Below are 14,514 nucleotides of genomic sequence, written 5' to 3' on the forward strand. Positions count from 1 at the left end.
AATTTATGCTGTCAATGTGCCTTGCACATTCATGCAGAATTTCTAGATCCTTGCTGGAAACAAGAGAGCAGGCCTTGTTTCAGATCAACTGTCCCTAACAAGGAACGTCTGAGCACATCCATTCTTTTGCTCTCTAGCCCCTGGCTTGGGACTCACCCTCACTGGCTGAGGAGTGAAGTTCTGCATACCAACGTTGCATAGAAGGTATGTTTGTGATTGGTTTGAGATGGGTGGGAGGTCAAGAGCAGGGAAAAGCAAGTCACTTTCACTTCTAGTCTCCTCTTCTATGCCTACCTGCCGTTCACTCACTCTGTCTTTGTTTCATTCTCTCCTTCCTCAACACCCCATCTCACTCACTCGCTCTATCATTTGTGCTCTTTCCCCTTGCTCTTCATTTCATAGTGGAAACATCTCTTGAATGGATCATTGGAAAATGAGGTTACATAAAATTAAAAATCTACTTATTGGAAACCAAAAATATCACAAGACTGAATGTAAGCCATTTCTTCAATAAAAGGGATTTTTTAGGCACCCCCCAAAAACACATAAAACACCACTAGTGCTAGAAGAATATTATAAGAGCTTGAAGACAGAATTGGGCAAATTCATTTGCAGTTGAAACTGAAGTTTGGTACTTATTCAGATATTATATGCACTGCCAATTTTTAGCTGAGATTCTGAAGGAACGCAGAGACAAAATGGACTTAAAGTTTTGTCAGAAGTGGGATTCGAACCCACACCTCCAGGAGAGACTGCGGCCTTAACGCAGCGCCTTAGACCACTCGGCCATCCTGACCACATGTTGCTTGTCCATCTACATAGTGAGAAAGATAGTGTGAACAAAAAAAACACACATCTTAGGCCATAAGTGGCTATAGCAAGAAAAAAACTCACTGCACTTTTCCAAAAAGACAACCATATAAGCCCATGTGAGGGAAATGATCTGATTTTCTCCCTCAAGAAAAAAGAAGATTAAACTAAAAGTTTGTCAGAAGTGGGATTTGAACTCACGCCTCCAGAAGAGACTGCGACCTGAACTCAGCGCCTTAGACCACTCGGCCATCCTAACTTGCATTTGCAGCACCTTCCACAAGCCAGACAGCCATGCAAGTGGGGTACCGAAAAGGCATGCCCTCAATTTATTTATCCCATTATAAGCATTTCCAACAGATCTTTGAACAATCCATACAGAGCAGTACCTATGAAGAACTCTTTAGACCGTTAATGATTACAAAGAGAAAGTGCTATTCACCAGCCACTTGAACGGCCCAAAGCTGCTTTGAAATTGAGTCAATAGCCACATCTTGGCTGACTAAAGCAAATTCAACAAGGGATCTCAATGTCACAACATAGGGTGGAATTCGCAAATCTAAGCAGCCCCTGATCACTGCCCTGAGGAAATTGCTGTAAGTGTGCTGGAGTCCAGCTGTCTACCAGGTGCTTGGCATTCTTCCAAACTTGTATGGCCTGTCTGGCCAGGGAATACAAGAGAATGACTCTTCTAGATGAGCTCTTACATGGGTCATAAGCTGATTTGGTAAGGATTGCACTTTATCAGCAAGACTTTGTACAACAGAAATATATGAGAAACCCAAGCTCTCTTGACTAGACGAGGACAGAATAACGTCCCAGGTGAAGACGAACAGAAGCAACTTCCATCAGATGTTATCCTGATGAAGAAGATTATATCTCCAAAAGTCATTTCAGAAGTGAGATTCGAACCCACGCCTCCAGAGGAGACTGCGGCCTAAACACAGCGCCTTAGACCACTCGGCCATCCTGACAGTGAAGAGTCCTAAGAAATGTATAAAAGTCACTCAGAAATTTCTGCGTCCATGCAAGCTTGAAATAATTTCAACCTTCAAACACAAGGTGCAACTTTTTGCACAGGACAATAAACACAGAAGATCACATATGAAAGCATTTCGTTTCACAGGTGTACTGTTTTTATGCTTTTAGAATAACTTATACCTCTCACCAGCTATTTAGGGTTCTGTATCCTACTCACAAAATTACCTTGCCTGCGACCTTTCTCTCTATACACAAACAACTACTGCTCAGGAAGTAGGAAGGCAGAAGGTGGGGCAGTTTATGCAAATTTATGCTGTCAATGTGCCTTGCACATTCATGCAGAATTTCTAGATCCTTGCTGGAAACAAGAGAGCAGGCCTTGTTTCAGATCAACTGTCCCTAGCAAGGAACGTCTGAGCACATCCATTCTTTTGCTCTCTAGCCCCTGGCTTGGGACTCACCCTCACTGGCTGAGGAGTGAAGTTCTGCATACCAACGTTGCATAGAAGGTATGTTTGTGATTGGTTTGAGATGGGTGGGAGGTCAAGAGCAGGGAAAAGCAAGTCACTTTAACTTCTAGTCTCCTCTTCTATGCCTACCTGCCGTTCACTCACTCTGTCTTTGTTTCATTCTCTCCTTCCTCAACACCCCATCTCACTCACTCGCTCTATCATTTGTGCTCTTTCCCCTTGCTCTTCATTTCATAGTGGAAACATCTCTTGAATGGATCATTAGAAAATGAGGTTACATAAAATTAAAAATCTACTTATTGGAAACCAAAAATATCACAAGACTGAATGTAAGCCATGTCTTCAATAAAAGGGATTTTTTAGGCACCCCCCAAAAAACACATAAAACACCACTAGTGCTAGAAGAATATTATAAGAGCTTGAAGACAGAATTGGGCAAATTCATTTGCAGTTGAAACTGAAGTTTGGTACTTATTCAGATATTATATGCACTGCCAATTTTTAGCTGAGATTCTGAAGGAACGCAGAGACAAAAAGAACTTAAAGTTTTGTCAGAAGTGGGATTCGAACTCACGCCTCCAGGAGAGACTGCGGCCTTAACGCAGCGCCTTAGACCACTCGGCCTTCCAGACCACATGTTGCTTGTCCATCTACATAGTGAGAAAGATAGTGTGAACAAAAAAAACACACATCTTAGGCCATAAGTGGCTATAGCAAGAAAAAAACTCACTGCACTTTTCCTAAAAGACAACCATATAAGCCCATGTGAGGGAAATGATCTGATTTTCTCCCTCAAGAAAAAAGAAGATTAAACACAGGTTTGTCAGAAGTGGGATTTGAACCCACGCCTCCAGAAGAGACTGCGACCTGAACGCAGCGCCTTAGACCACTCGGCCATCCTGACTTGCATTTGCAGCACCTTCCACAAGCCAGACAGCCATGCAAGTTTGGTACCGAAAAGGCATGCCCTCAATTTATTTATCCCATTATAAGCATTTCCAACAGATCTTTGAACAATCCATACAGAGCAGTACCTATGAAGAACTCTTTAGACCTTTAAAGCGTACAAAGAGAAAGTGCTATTCACCAGCCACTTGAACGGCCCAAAGCTGCTTTGAAATTGAGTCAACAGCCACATCTTGGCTGACTAAAGCAAATTCAACAAGGGAGCTCAATGTCACAACATAGGGTGGAATACGCAAATCTAAGCAGCCCCTGATCACAGCCCTGAGGACATTGCTGTAAGTGTGCTGGAGTACAGCTGTCTACCAGGTGCTTGGCATTCTTCCAAATTTGCATGGCCTGTCTGGCCAGGGAATTCAAGAGCATGACTCTTCTAGATGAGCTCTTACATGGGTCCTAAGCTCATTTGGTAAGGATTGCACTTTATCAGCAAGACTTCCTGATGAAGAAGATTATATCTCCAAAAGTCATTTCAGAAGTGGGATTCGAACCCACGCCTCCAGAGGCGACTGCAGCCTAAACACAGCGCCTTAGACCACTCGGCCATCCTGACAGTGAAGAGTCCTAAGAAATGTATAAAAGTCACTCAGAAATTTCTGCGTCCATGCAAGCTTGAAATAATTTCAACCTTCAAACACAAGGTGCAACTTTTTGCACAGGACAATAAACACAGAAGATCACATATGAAAGCATTTCATTTCACAGGTGTACTGTTTTTATGCTTTTAGAATAACTTATACCTCTCACCAGCTATTTAGGGTTCTGTATCCTACTCACAAAATTATCTTGCCTGCGACCTCTCTCTTTATACACAAACAACTACTGCTCAGGAAGTAGGAAGGCAGAAGGTGGGGCAGTTTATGCAAATTTATGCTGTCAATGTGCCTTGCAGATTCATGCAGAATTTCTAGATCCTTGCTGGAAACAAGAGAGCAGGCCTTGTTTCAGATCAACTGTCCCTAGCAAGGAACGTCTGAGCACATCCATTCTTTTGCTCTCTAGCCCCTGGCTTGGGACTCACCCTCACTGGCTGAGGAGTGAAGTTCTGCATACCAACATTGCATAGAAGGTATGTTTGTGATTGGTTTGAGATGGGTGGGAGGTCAAGAGCAGGGAAAAGCATGTCACTTTCACTTCTAGACTCCTCTTCTATGCCTACCTGCCGTTCACTCACTCTGTCTTTGTTTCATTCTCTCCTTCCTCAACACCCCATCTCACTCACTCGCTCTATCATTTGTGCTCTTTCCCCTTGCTCTTCATTTCATAGTAGAAACATCTCTTGAACGGATCATTAGAAAATGAGGTTACATAAAATTAAAAATCTACTTATTGGAAACCAAAAATATCACAAGACTGAATGTAAGCCATTTCTTCAATAAAAGGGATTTTTTAGGCACCCCCCAAGAAACACATAAAACACCACTAGTGCTGGAAGAATATTATAAGAGCTTGAAGACAGACTTGGGCAAATTCATTTGCAGTTGAAACTAAAGTTTGGTACTTATTCAGATATTATATGCACTGCCAATTTTTAGCTGAGATTCTGAAGGAACGCAGAGACAAAATGGACTTAAAGTTTTGTCGGAAGTGGGATTCGAACCCACGCCTCCAGGAGAGACTGCGGCCTTAACGCAGCGCCTTAGACCACTCGGCCATCCTGACCACATGTTGCTTGTCCATCTACATAGTGAGAAAGATAGTGTGAACAAAAAAACACACATCTTAGGCCATAAGTGGCTAAAGCAAGAAAAAAACTCACTGCACTTTTCCAAAAAGACAACCATATAAGCCCATGTGAGGGAAATTATCTGATTTTCTTCCTCAAGAAAAAAGAAGATTAAACACAGGTTTGTCAGAAGTGGGATTTGAACCCACGCCTCCAGAAGAGACTGCGACCTGAACACAGCGCCTTAGACCACTCGGCCATCCTGACTTGCATTTGCAGTATCTTCCACAAGCCAGACAGCCATGCAAGTTTGGTACCGAAAAGGCATGCCCTCAATTTATTTATCCCATTATAAGCATTTCCAACAGATCTTTGAACAATCCATACAGAGCAGTACCTATGAAGAACTCTTTAGACCTTTAAAGCGTACAAAGAGAAAGTGCTATTCACCAGCCACTTGAACGGCCCAAAGCTGCTTTGAAATTGAGTCAACAGCCACATCTTGGCTGACTAAAGCAAATTCACCAAGGGAGCTCAATGTCACAACATAGGGTGGAATACGCAAATCTAAGCAGCCCCTGATCACAGCCCTGAGGACATTGCTGTAAGTGTGCTGGAGTACAGCTGTCTACCAGGTGCTTGGCATTCTTCCAAATTTGCATGGCCTGTCTGGCCAGGGAATACAAGAGCATGACTCTTCTAGATGAGCTCTTACATGGGTCCTAAGCTCATTTGGTAAGGATTGCACTTATCAGCAAGACTTTGTACAACAGAAATATATGAGAAACCCAGGCTCTCTTGACTAGACGAGGACGGAATAACTTCCCAGGTGAAGACGAACAGATGCAACTTCCATCAGATGTTATCCTGATGAAGAAGATTATATCTCCAAAAGTCATTTCAGAAGTGGGATTCGAACCCACGCCTCCAGAGGAGACTGCAGCATAAACACAGCGCCTTAGACCACTCGGCCACCCTGACAGTGAAGAGTCCTAAGAAATGTATAAAAGTCACTCAGAAATTTCTGCGTCCATGCAAGCTTGAAATAATTTCAACCTTCAAACACAAGGTGCAACTTTTTGCACAGGACAATAAACACAGAAGATCACATATGAAAGCATTTCATTTCACAGGTGTACTGTTTTTATGCTTTTAGAATAACTTATACCTCTCACCAGCTATTTAGGGTTCTGTATCCTACTCACAAAATTATCTTGCCTGCGACCTCTCTCTTTATACACAAACAACTACTGCTCAGGAAGTAGGAAGGCAGAAGGTGGGGCAGTTTATGCAAATTTATGCTGTCAATGTGCCTTGCAGATTCATGCAGAATTTCTAGATCCTTGCTGGAAACAAGAGAGCAGGCCTTGTTTCAGATCAACTGTCCCTAGCAAGGAACGTCTGAGCACATCCATTCTTTTGCTCTCTAGCCCCTGGCTTGGGACTCACCCTCACTGGCTGAGGAGTGAAGTTCTGCATACCAACGTTGCATAGAAGGTATGTTTGCGATTGGTTTGAGATGGGTGGGAGGTCAAGAGCAGGGAAAAGCAAGTCACCTTCACTTCTAGTCTCCTCTTCTATGCCTACCTGCCGTTCACTCACTCTGTCTTTGTTTCATTCTCTCCTTCCTCAACACCCCATCTCACTCACTGGCTCTATCATTTGTGCTCTTTCCCCTTGCTCTTCATTTCATAGTGGAAACATCTCTTGAATGGATCATTAGAAAATGAGGTTACATAAAATTAAAAATCTACTTATTGGAAACCAAAAATATCACAAGACTGAATGTAAGCCATTTCTTCAATAAAAGGGATTTTTTAGGCACCCCCCAAAAAACACATAAAACATCACTAGTGCTAGAAGAATATTATACGAGCTTGAAGACAGAATTGGGCAAATTCATTTGCAGTTGAAACTGAAGTTTGGTACTTATTCAGATATTATATGCACTGCCAATTTTTAGCTGAGATTCTGAAGGAACGCAGAGACAAAATCGACTTAAAGTTTTGTCAGAAGTGGGATTCGAACCCACGCCTCCAGGAGAGAGTGCGGCCTTAACGTAGCGCCTTAGACCACTCGGCCATCCTAGCCACATGTTGCTTGTTCATCTACATAGTGAGAAAGATAGTGTGAACAAAAAAACCACACATCTTAGGCCATGAGTGGCTATAGCAAGAAAAAAACTCACTGCGCTTTTCCAAAAAGACAACCATATAAGCCCATGTGAGGGAAATGATCTGATTTTCTCCCTCAAGAAAAAAGAAGATTAAACACAGGTTTGTCAGAAGTTGGATTTGAACCCACACCTCCAGAAGAGACAGCGACCTGAACGCAGCGCCTTAGACCACTCGGCCATCCTGACTTGCATTTGCAGCACCTTCCACAAGCCACACAGCCATGCAAGTGGGGTACAGAAAAGGCATGCCCTCAATTTATTTATCCCATTATAAGCATTTCCAACAGATCTTTGAACAATTCATACAGAGCAGTACCTATGAAGAACTCTTTAGACCTTTAATGAGTACAAAGAGAAAGTGCTATTCACCAGCCACTTGAACGGCCCAAAGCTGCTTTGAAATTGAGTCAATAGCCACATCTTGGCTGACTAAAGCAAATTCAACAAGGGAGCTGAATGTCACAACATAGGGTGGAATACGCAAATCTAAGCAGCCCCTGATCACTGCCCTGAGGAAATTGCTGTAAGTGTGCTGGAGTCCAGCTGTCTACCAGGTGCTTTGCATGCTTCCAAATTTGTATTGCCTGTCTGGCCAGGGAATACAAGAGAATGACTCTTCTAGATGAGCTCTTACATGGGTCATAAGCTCATTTGGTAAGGATTGCACTTTATCAGCAAGACTTTGTACAACAGAAATATATGAGAAACCCAAGCTCTCTTGACTAGACGAGGACAGAATAACGTCCCAGGTGAAGACGAACAGAAGCAACTTCCATCAGATGTTATCCTGATGAAGAAGATTATATCTCCAAAAGTCATTTCAGAAGTGGGATTCGAACCCATGCCTCCAGAGGAGACTGCGGCCTAAACACAGCGCCTTAGACCACTCGGCCATCCTGACAGTGAAGAGTCCTAAGAAATGTATAAAAGTCACTCAGAAATTTCTGCGTCCATGCAAGCTTGAAATAATTTCAACCTTCAAACACAAGGTGCAACTTTTTGCACAGGACAATAAACACAGAAGATCACATATGAAAGCATTTCATTTCACAGGTGTACTGTTTTTATGCTTTTAGAATAACTTATACCTCTCACCAGCTATTTAGGGTTCTGTATCCTACTCACAAAATTACCTTGCCTGCGACCTTTCTCTCTATACACAAACAACTACTGCTCAGGAAGTAGGAAGGCAGAAGGTGGGGCAGTTTATGCAAATTTATGCTGTCAATGTGCCTTGCACATTCATGCAGAATTTCTAGATCCTTGCTGGAAACAAGAGAGCAGGCCTTGTTTCAGATCAACTGTCCCTAGCAAGGAACGTCTGAGCACATCCATTCTTTTGCTCTCTAGCCCCTGGCTTGGGACTCACCCTCACTGGCTGAGGAGTGAAGTTCTGCATACCAACGTTGCATAGAAGGTATGTTTGTAATTGGTTTGAGATGGGTGGGAGGTCAAGAGGAGGGAAAAGCAAGTCACTTTCACTTCTAGTCTCCTCTTCTATGCCTACCTGCCGTTCACTCACTCTGTCTTTGTTTCATTCTCTCCTTCCTCAACACCCCATCTCACTCACTCGCTCTATCATTTGTGCTCTTTCCCCTTGCTCTTCATTTCATAGTGGAAACATCTCTTGAATGGATCATTAGAAAATGAGGTTACATAAAATTAAAAATCTACTTATTGGAAACCAAAAATATCACAAGACTGAATGTAAGCCATGTCTTCAATAAAAGGGATTTTTTAGGCACCCCCCAAAAAACACATAAAACACCACTAGTGCTAGAAGAATATTATAAGAGCTTGAAGACAGAATTGGGCAAATTCATTTGCAGTTGAAACTGAAGTTTGGTACTTATTCAGATATTATATGCACTGCCAATTTTTAGCTGAGATTCTGAAGGAACGCAGAGACAAAATGGACTTAAAGTTTTGTCAGAAGTGGGATTCGAACTCACGCCTCCAGGAGAGACTGCGGCCTTAACGCAGCGCCTTAGACCACTCGGCCTTCCAGACCACATGTTGCTTGTCCATCTACATAGTGAGAAAGATAGTGTGAACAAAAAAAACACACATCTTAGGCCATAAGTGGCTATAGCAAGAAAAAAACTCACTGCACTTTTCCAAAAAGACAACCATATAAGCCCATGTGAGGGAAATGATCTGATTTTCTCCCTCAAGAAAAAAGAAGATTAAACACAGGTTTGTCATAAGTGGGATTTGAACCCACGCCTCCAGAAGAGACTGCGACCTGAACACAGCGCCTTAGACCACTCGGCCATCCTGACTTGCATTTGCAGCACCTTCCACAAGCCAGACAGCCATGCAAGTTTGGTTCCGAAAAGGCATGCCCTCAATTTATTTATCCCATTATAAGCATTTCCAACATATCTTTGAACAATCCATACAGAGCAGTACCTATGAAGAACTCTTTAGACCTTTAAAGCGTACAAAGAGAAAGTGCTATTCACCAGCCACTTGAACGGCCTAAAGCTGCTTTGAAATTGAGTCAACAGCCACATCTTGGCTGACTAAAGCAAATTCAACAAGGGAGCTCAATGTCACAACATAGGGTGGAATACGCAAATCTAAGCAGCCCCTGATCACAACCCTGAGGACATTGCTGTAAGTGTGCTGGAGTACAGCTGTCTACCAGGTGCTTGGCATTCTTCCAAATTTCCATGGCCTGTCTGGCCAGGGAATACAAGAGCATGACTCTTCTAGATGAGCTCTTACATGGGTCCTAAGCTCATTTGGTAAGGATTGCACTTTATCAGCAAGACTTCCCGATGAAGAAGATTATATCTCCAAAAGTCATTTCAGAAGTGGGATTCAAACCCACGCCTCCAGAGGAGACTGCAGCCTAAACACAGCGCCTTAGACAACTCGGACATCCTGACAGTGAAGAGTCCTAAGAAATGTATAAAAGTCACTCAGAAATTTCTGCGTCCATGCAAGCTTGAAATAATTTCAACCTTCAAACACAAGGTGCAACTTTTTGCACAGGACAATAAACACAGAAGATCACATATGAAAGCATTTCATTTCACAGGTGTACTGTTTTTATGCTTTTAGAATAACTTATACCTCTCACCAGCTATTTAGGGTTCTGTATCCTACTCACAAAATTATCTTGCCTGCGACCTCTCTCTTTATACACAAACAACTACTGCTCAGGAAGTAGGAAGGCAGAAGGTGGGGCAGCTTATGCAAATTTATGCTGTCAATGTGCCTTGCAGATTCATGCAGAATTTCTAGATCCTTGCTGGAAACAAGAGAGCAGGCCTTGTTTCAGATCAACTGTCCCTAGCAAGGAACGTCTGAGCACATCCATTCTTTTGCTCTCTAGCCCCTGGCTTGGGACTCACCCTCACTGGCTGAGGAGTGAAGTTCTGCATACCAACGTTGCATAGAAGGTATGTTTGTGATTGGTTTGAGATGGGTGGGAGGTCAAGAGCAGGGAAAAGCAAGTCACTTTCACTTCTAGTCTCCTCTTCTATGCCTACCTGCCGTTCACTCACTCTGTCTTTGTTTCATTCTCTCCTTCCTCAACACCCCATCTCACTCACTCGCTCTATCATTTGTGCTCTTTCCCCTTGCTCTTCATTTCATAGTGGAAACATCTCTTGAATGGATCATTAGAAAATGAGGTTACATAAAATTAAAAATCTACTTATTGGAAACCAAAAATATCACAAGACTGAATGTAAGCCATTTTATCAATAAAAGGGATTTTTTAGGCACCCCCCAAAAAACACATAAAACACCACTAGTGCTAGAAGAATATTATAAGAGCTTGAAGACAGAATTGGGCAAATTCATTTGCCGTTGAAACTGAAGTTTGGTACTTATTCAGATATTATATGCACTGCCAATTTTTAGCTGAGATTCTGAAGGAACGCAGAGACAAAATGGACTTAAAGTTTTGTCAGAAGTGGGATTCGAACCCACGCCTCCAGGAGAGACTGCGGCCTTAACGCAGCACCTTAGACCACTCAGCCATCCTGACCACATGTTGCTTGTTCATCTACATAGCGAGAAAGATAGTGTGAACAAAAAAAACACACATCTTAGGCCATGAGTGGCTATAGCAAGAAAAAAACTCACTGCACTTTTCCAAAAAGACAACCATATAAGCCCATGTGAGGGAAATGATCTGATTTTCTCCCTCAAGAAAAAAGAAGATTAAACTAAAAGTTTGTCAGAAGTGGGATTTGAACCCACGCCTCCAGAAGAGACTGCGACCTGAACGTAGCGCCTTAGACCACTCGGCCATCCTGACTTGCATTTGCAGCACCTTCCACAAGCCAGACAGCCATGCAAGTGGGGTACCGAAAAGGCATGCCCTCAATTTATTTATCCCATTATAAGCATTTCCAACAGATCTTTGAACAATCCATACAGAGCAGTACCTATGAAGAACTCTTTAGACCTTTAATGAGTACAAAGAGAAAGTGCTATTCACCAGCCACTTGAACGGCCCAAAGCTGCTTTGAAATTGAGTCAATAGCCACATCTTGGCTGACTAAAGCAAATTCAACAAGGGATCTCAATGTCACAACATAGGGTGGAATTCGCAAATCTAAGCAGCCCCTGATCACTGCCCTGAGGAAATTGCTGTAAGTGTGCTGGAGTCCAGCTGTCTACCAGGTGCTTGGCATTCTTCCAAATTTGTATGGCCTGTCTGGCCAGGGAATACAAGAGAATGACTCTTCTAGATGAGCTCTTACATGGGTCATAAGCTCATTTGGTAAGGATTGCACTTTATCAGCAAGACTTTGTACAACAGAAATATATGAGAAACCCAAGCTCTCTTGACTAGACGAGGACAGAATAACGTCCCAGGTGAAGACGAACAGAAGCAACTTCCATCAGATGTTATCCTGATGAAGAAGATTATATCTCCAAAAGTCATTTCAGAAGTGGGATTCGAACCCACGCCTCCAGAGGAGACAGCGGCCTAAACACAGCGCCTTAGACCACTCGGCCATCCTGACAGTGAAGAGTCCTAAGAAATGTATAAAAGTCACTCAGAAATTTCTGCGTCCATGCAAGCTTGAAATAATTTCAACCTTCAAACACAAGGTGCAACTTTTTGCACAGGACAATAAACACAGAAGATCACATATGAAAGCATTTCATTTCACAGGTGTACTGTTTTTATGCTTTTAGAATAACTTATACCTCTCACCAGCTATTTAGGGTTCTGTATCCTACTCACAAAATTACCTTGCCTGCGACCTTTCTCTCTATACACAAACAACTACTGCTCAGGAAGTAGGAAGGCAGAAGGTGGGGCAGTTTATGCAAATTTATGCTGTCAATGTGCCTTGCACATTCATGCAGAATTTCTAGATCCTTGCTGGAAACAAGAGAGCAGGCCTTGTTTCAGATCAACTGTCCCTAACAAGGAACGTCTGAGCACATCCATTCTTTTGCTCTCTAGCCCCTGGCTTGGGACTCACCCTCACTGGCTGAGGAGTGAAGTTCTGCATACCAACGTTGCATAGAAGGTATGTTTGTGATTGGTTTGAGATGGGTGGGAGGTCAAGAGCAGGGAAAAGCAAGTCACTTTCACTTCTAGTCTCCTCTTCTATGCCTACCTGCCGTTCACTCACTCTGTCTTTGTTTCATTCTCTCCTTCCTCAACACCCCATCTCACTCACTCGCTCTATCATTTGTGCTCTTTCCCCTTGCTCTTCATTTCATAGTGGAAACATCTCTTGAATGGATCATTGGAAAATGAGGTTACATAAAATTAAAAATCTACTTATTGGAAACCAAAAATATCACAAGACTGAATGTAAGCCATTTCTTCAATAAAAGGGATTTTTTAGGCACCCCCCAAAAACACATAAAACACCACTAGTGCTAGAAGAATATTATAAGAGCTTGAAGACAGAATTGGGCAAATTCATTTGCAGTTGAAACTGAAGTTTGGTACTTATTCAGATATTATATGCACTGCCAATTTTTAGCTGAGATTCTGAAGGAACGCAGAGACAAAATGGACTTAAAGTTTTGTCAGAAGTGGGATTCGAACCCACACCTCCAGGAGAGACTGCGGCCTTAACGCAGCGCCTTAGACCACTCGGCCATCCTGACCACATGTTGCTTGTCCATCTACATAGTGAGAAAGATAGTGTGAACAAAAAAAACACACATCTTAGGCCATAAGTGGCTATAGCAAGAAAAAAACTCACTGCACTTTTCCAAAAAGACAACCATATAAGCCCATGTGAGGGAAATGATCTGATTTTCTCCCTCAAGAAAAAAGAAGATTAAACACAGGTTTGTCATAAGTGGGCTTTGAACCCACGCCTCCAGAAGAGACTGCGACCTGAACGCAGCGCCTTAGACCACTCGGCCATCTTGACTTGCATTTGCAGCACCTTCCACAAGCCAGACAGCCATGCAAGTTTGGTACCGAAAAGGCATGCCCTCAATTTATTTATCCCATTATAAGCATTTCCAACAGATCTTTGAACAATCCATACAGAGCAGTACCTATGAAGAACTCTTTAGACCTTTAAAGCGTACAAAGAGAAAGTGCTATTCACCAGCCACTTGAACGGCCCAAAGCTGCTTTGAAATTGAGTCAATAGCCACATCTTGGCTGACTAAAGGAAATTCAACAAGGGATCTCAATGTCACAACATAGGGTGGAATTCGCAAATCTAAGCAGCCCCTGATCACTGCCCTGAGGAAATTGCTGTAAGTGTGCTGGAGTCCAGCTGTCTACCAGGTGCTTGGCATTCTTCCAAATTTGTATGGCCTGTCTGGCCAGGGAATACAAGAGAATGACTCTTCTAGATGAGCTCTTACATGGGTCATAAGGTCATTTGGTAAGGATTGCACTTTATCAGCAAGACTTTGTACAACAGAAATATATGAGAAACCAAAGCTCTCTTGACTAGACGAGGACAGAATAACGTCCCAGGTGAAGACGAACTGAAGCAACTTCCATCAGATGTTATCCTGATGAAGAAGATTATATCTCCAAAAGTCATTTCAGAAGTGGGATTCGAACCCACGCCTCCAGAGGAGACTGCAGCCTAAACACAGCGCCTTAGACCACTCGGCCATCCTGACAGTGAAGAGTCCTAAGAGATGTATAAAAGTCACTCACAAATTTCTGCGTCCATGCAAGCTTGAAATAATTTCAACCTTCAAACACAAGGTGCAACTTTTTGCACAGGACAATAAACACAGAAGATCACATATGAAAGCATTTCATTTCACAGGTGTACTGTTTTTATGCTTTTAGAATAACTTATACCTCTCACCAGCTATTTAGGGTTCTGTATCCTTCTCACAAAATTACCTTGCCTGTGACCTTTCTCTCTATACACAAACAACTACTGCTCAGGAAGTAGGAAGGCAGAAGGTGGGGCAGTTTATGCAAATTTATGCTGTCAATGTGCCTTGCACATTCATGCAGAATTTCTAGTTCC

At 42.7% G+C, this 14,514-nt stretch overlaps 13 non-coding genes across 13 annotated transcripts; all 13 read right to left on the reverse strand.

The window, feature by feature from the left end:
• Nucleotides 1-713: 713 nt before the first annotated feature.
• TRNAL-AAG (transfer RNA leucine (anticodon AAG)) lies at nucleotides 714-796 on the reverse strand. The gene has a single exon. It is a non-coding gene; the product is annotated as a tRNA-Leu (tRNA).
• A 905-nt stretch (nucleotides 797-1,701) lies between these two features.
• On the reverse strand, nucleotides 1,702-1,784 carry TRNAL-UAG (transfer RNA leucine (anticodon UAG)). The gene has a single exon. It is a non-coding gene; the product is annotated as a tRNA-Leu (tRNA).
• Nucleotides 1,785-3,082: 1,298 nt separating this feature from the next.
• Nucleotides 3,083-3,165, reverse strand: TRNAL-CAG (transfer RNA leucine (anticodon CAG)). Its single transcript has one exon. It is a non-coding gene; the product is annotated as a tRNA-Leu (tRNA).
• Nucleotides 3,166-4,803: 1,638 nt separating this feature from the next.
• TRNAL-AAG (transfer RNA leucine (anticodon AAG)) lies at nucleotides 4,804-4,886 on the reverse strand. The gene has a single exon. It is a non-coding gene; the product is annotated as a tRNA-Leu (tRNA).
• Nucleotides 4,887-5,074: 188 nt separating this feature from the next.
• On the reverse strand, nucleotides 5,075-5,157 carry TRNAL-CAG (transfer RNA leucine (anticodon CAG)). Its single transcript has one exon. It is a non-coding gene; the product is annotated as a tRNA-Leu (tRNA).
• A 631-nt stretch (nucleotides 5,158-5,788) lies between these two features.
• On the reverse strand, nucleotides 5,789-5,871 carry TRNAI-UAU (transfer RNA isoleucine (anticodon UAU)). The gene has a single exon. It is a non-coding gene; the product is annotated as a tRNA-Ile (tRNA).
• Nucleotides 5,872-7,884: 2,013 nt separating this feature from the next.
• Nucleotides 7,885-7,967, reverse strand: TRNAL-UAG (transfer RNA leucine (anticodon UAG)). The gene has a single exon. It is a non-coding gene; the product is annotated as a tRNA-Leu (tRNA).
• A 1,298-nt stretch (nucleotides 7,968-9,265) lies between these two features.
• TRNAL-CAG (transfer RNA leucine (anticodon CAG)) lies at nucleotides 9,266-9,348 on the reverse strand. Its single transcript has one exon. It is a non-coding gene; the product is annotated as a tRNA-Leu (tRNA).
• A 1,638-nt stretch (nucleotides 9,349-10,986) lies between these two features.
• TRNAL-AAG (transfer RNA leucine (anticodon AAG)) lies at nucleotides 10,987-11,069 on the reverse strand. The gene has a single exon. It is a non-coding gene; the product is annotated as a tRNA-Leu (tRNA).
• Nucleotides 11,070-11,259: 190 nt separating this feature from the next.
• TRNAL-CAG (transfer RNA leucine (anticodon CAG)) lies at nucleotides 11,260-11,342 on the reverse strand. The gene has a single exon. It is a non-coding gene; the product is annotated as a tRNA-Leu (tRNA).
• A 632-nt stretch (nucleotides 11,343-11,974) lies between these two features.
• TRNAL-UAG (transfer RNA leucine (anticodon UAG)) lies at nucleotides 11,975-12,057 on the reverse strand. Its single transcript has one exon. It is a non-coding gene; the product is annotated as a tRNA-Leu (tRNA).
• A 1,025-nt stretch (nucleotides 12,058-13,082) lies between these two features.
• TRNAL-AAG (transfer RNA leucine (anticodon AAG)) lies at nucleotides 13,083-13,165 on the reverse strand. The gene has a single exon. It is a non-coding gene; the product is annotated as a tRNA-Leu (tRNA).
• Nucleotides 13,166-14,069: 904 nt separating this feature from the next.
• Nucleotides 14,070-14,152, reverse strand: TRNAL-UAG (transfer RNA leucine (anticodon UAG)). The gene has a single exon. It is a non-coding gene; the product is annotated as a tRNA-Leu (tRNA).
• Nucleotides 14,153-14,514: the final 362 nt, after the last annotated feature.

Source organism: Lissotriton helveticus, chromosome 8 (genome assembly GCF_964261635.1).
Source record: "Lissotriton helveticus chromosome 8, aLisHel1.1, whole genome shotgun sequence".
Taxonomy (NCBI): Eukaryota; Metazoa; Chordata; class Amphibia; order Caudata; family Salamandridae; genus Lissotriton; species Lissotriton helveticus.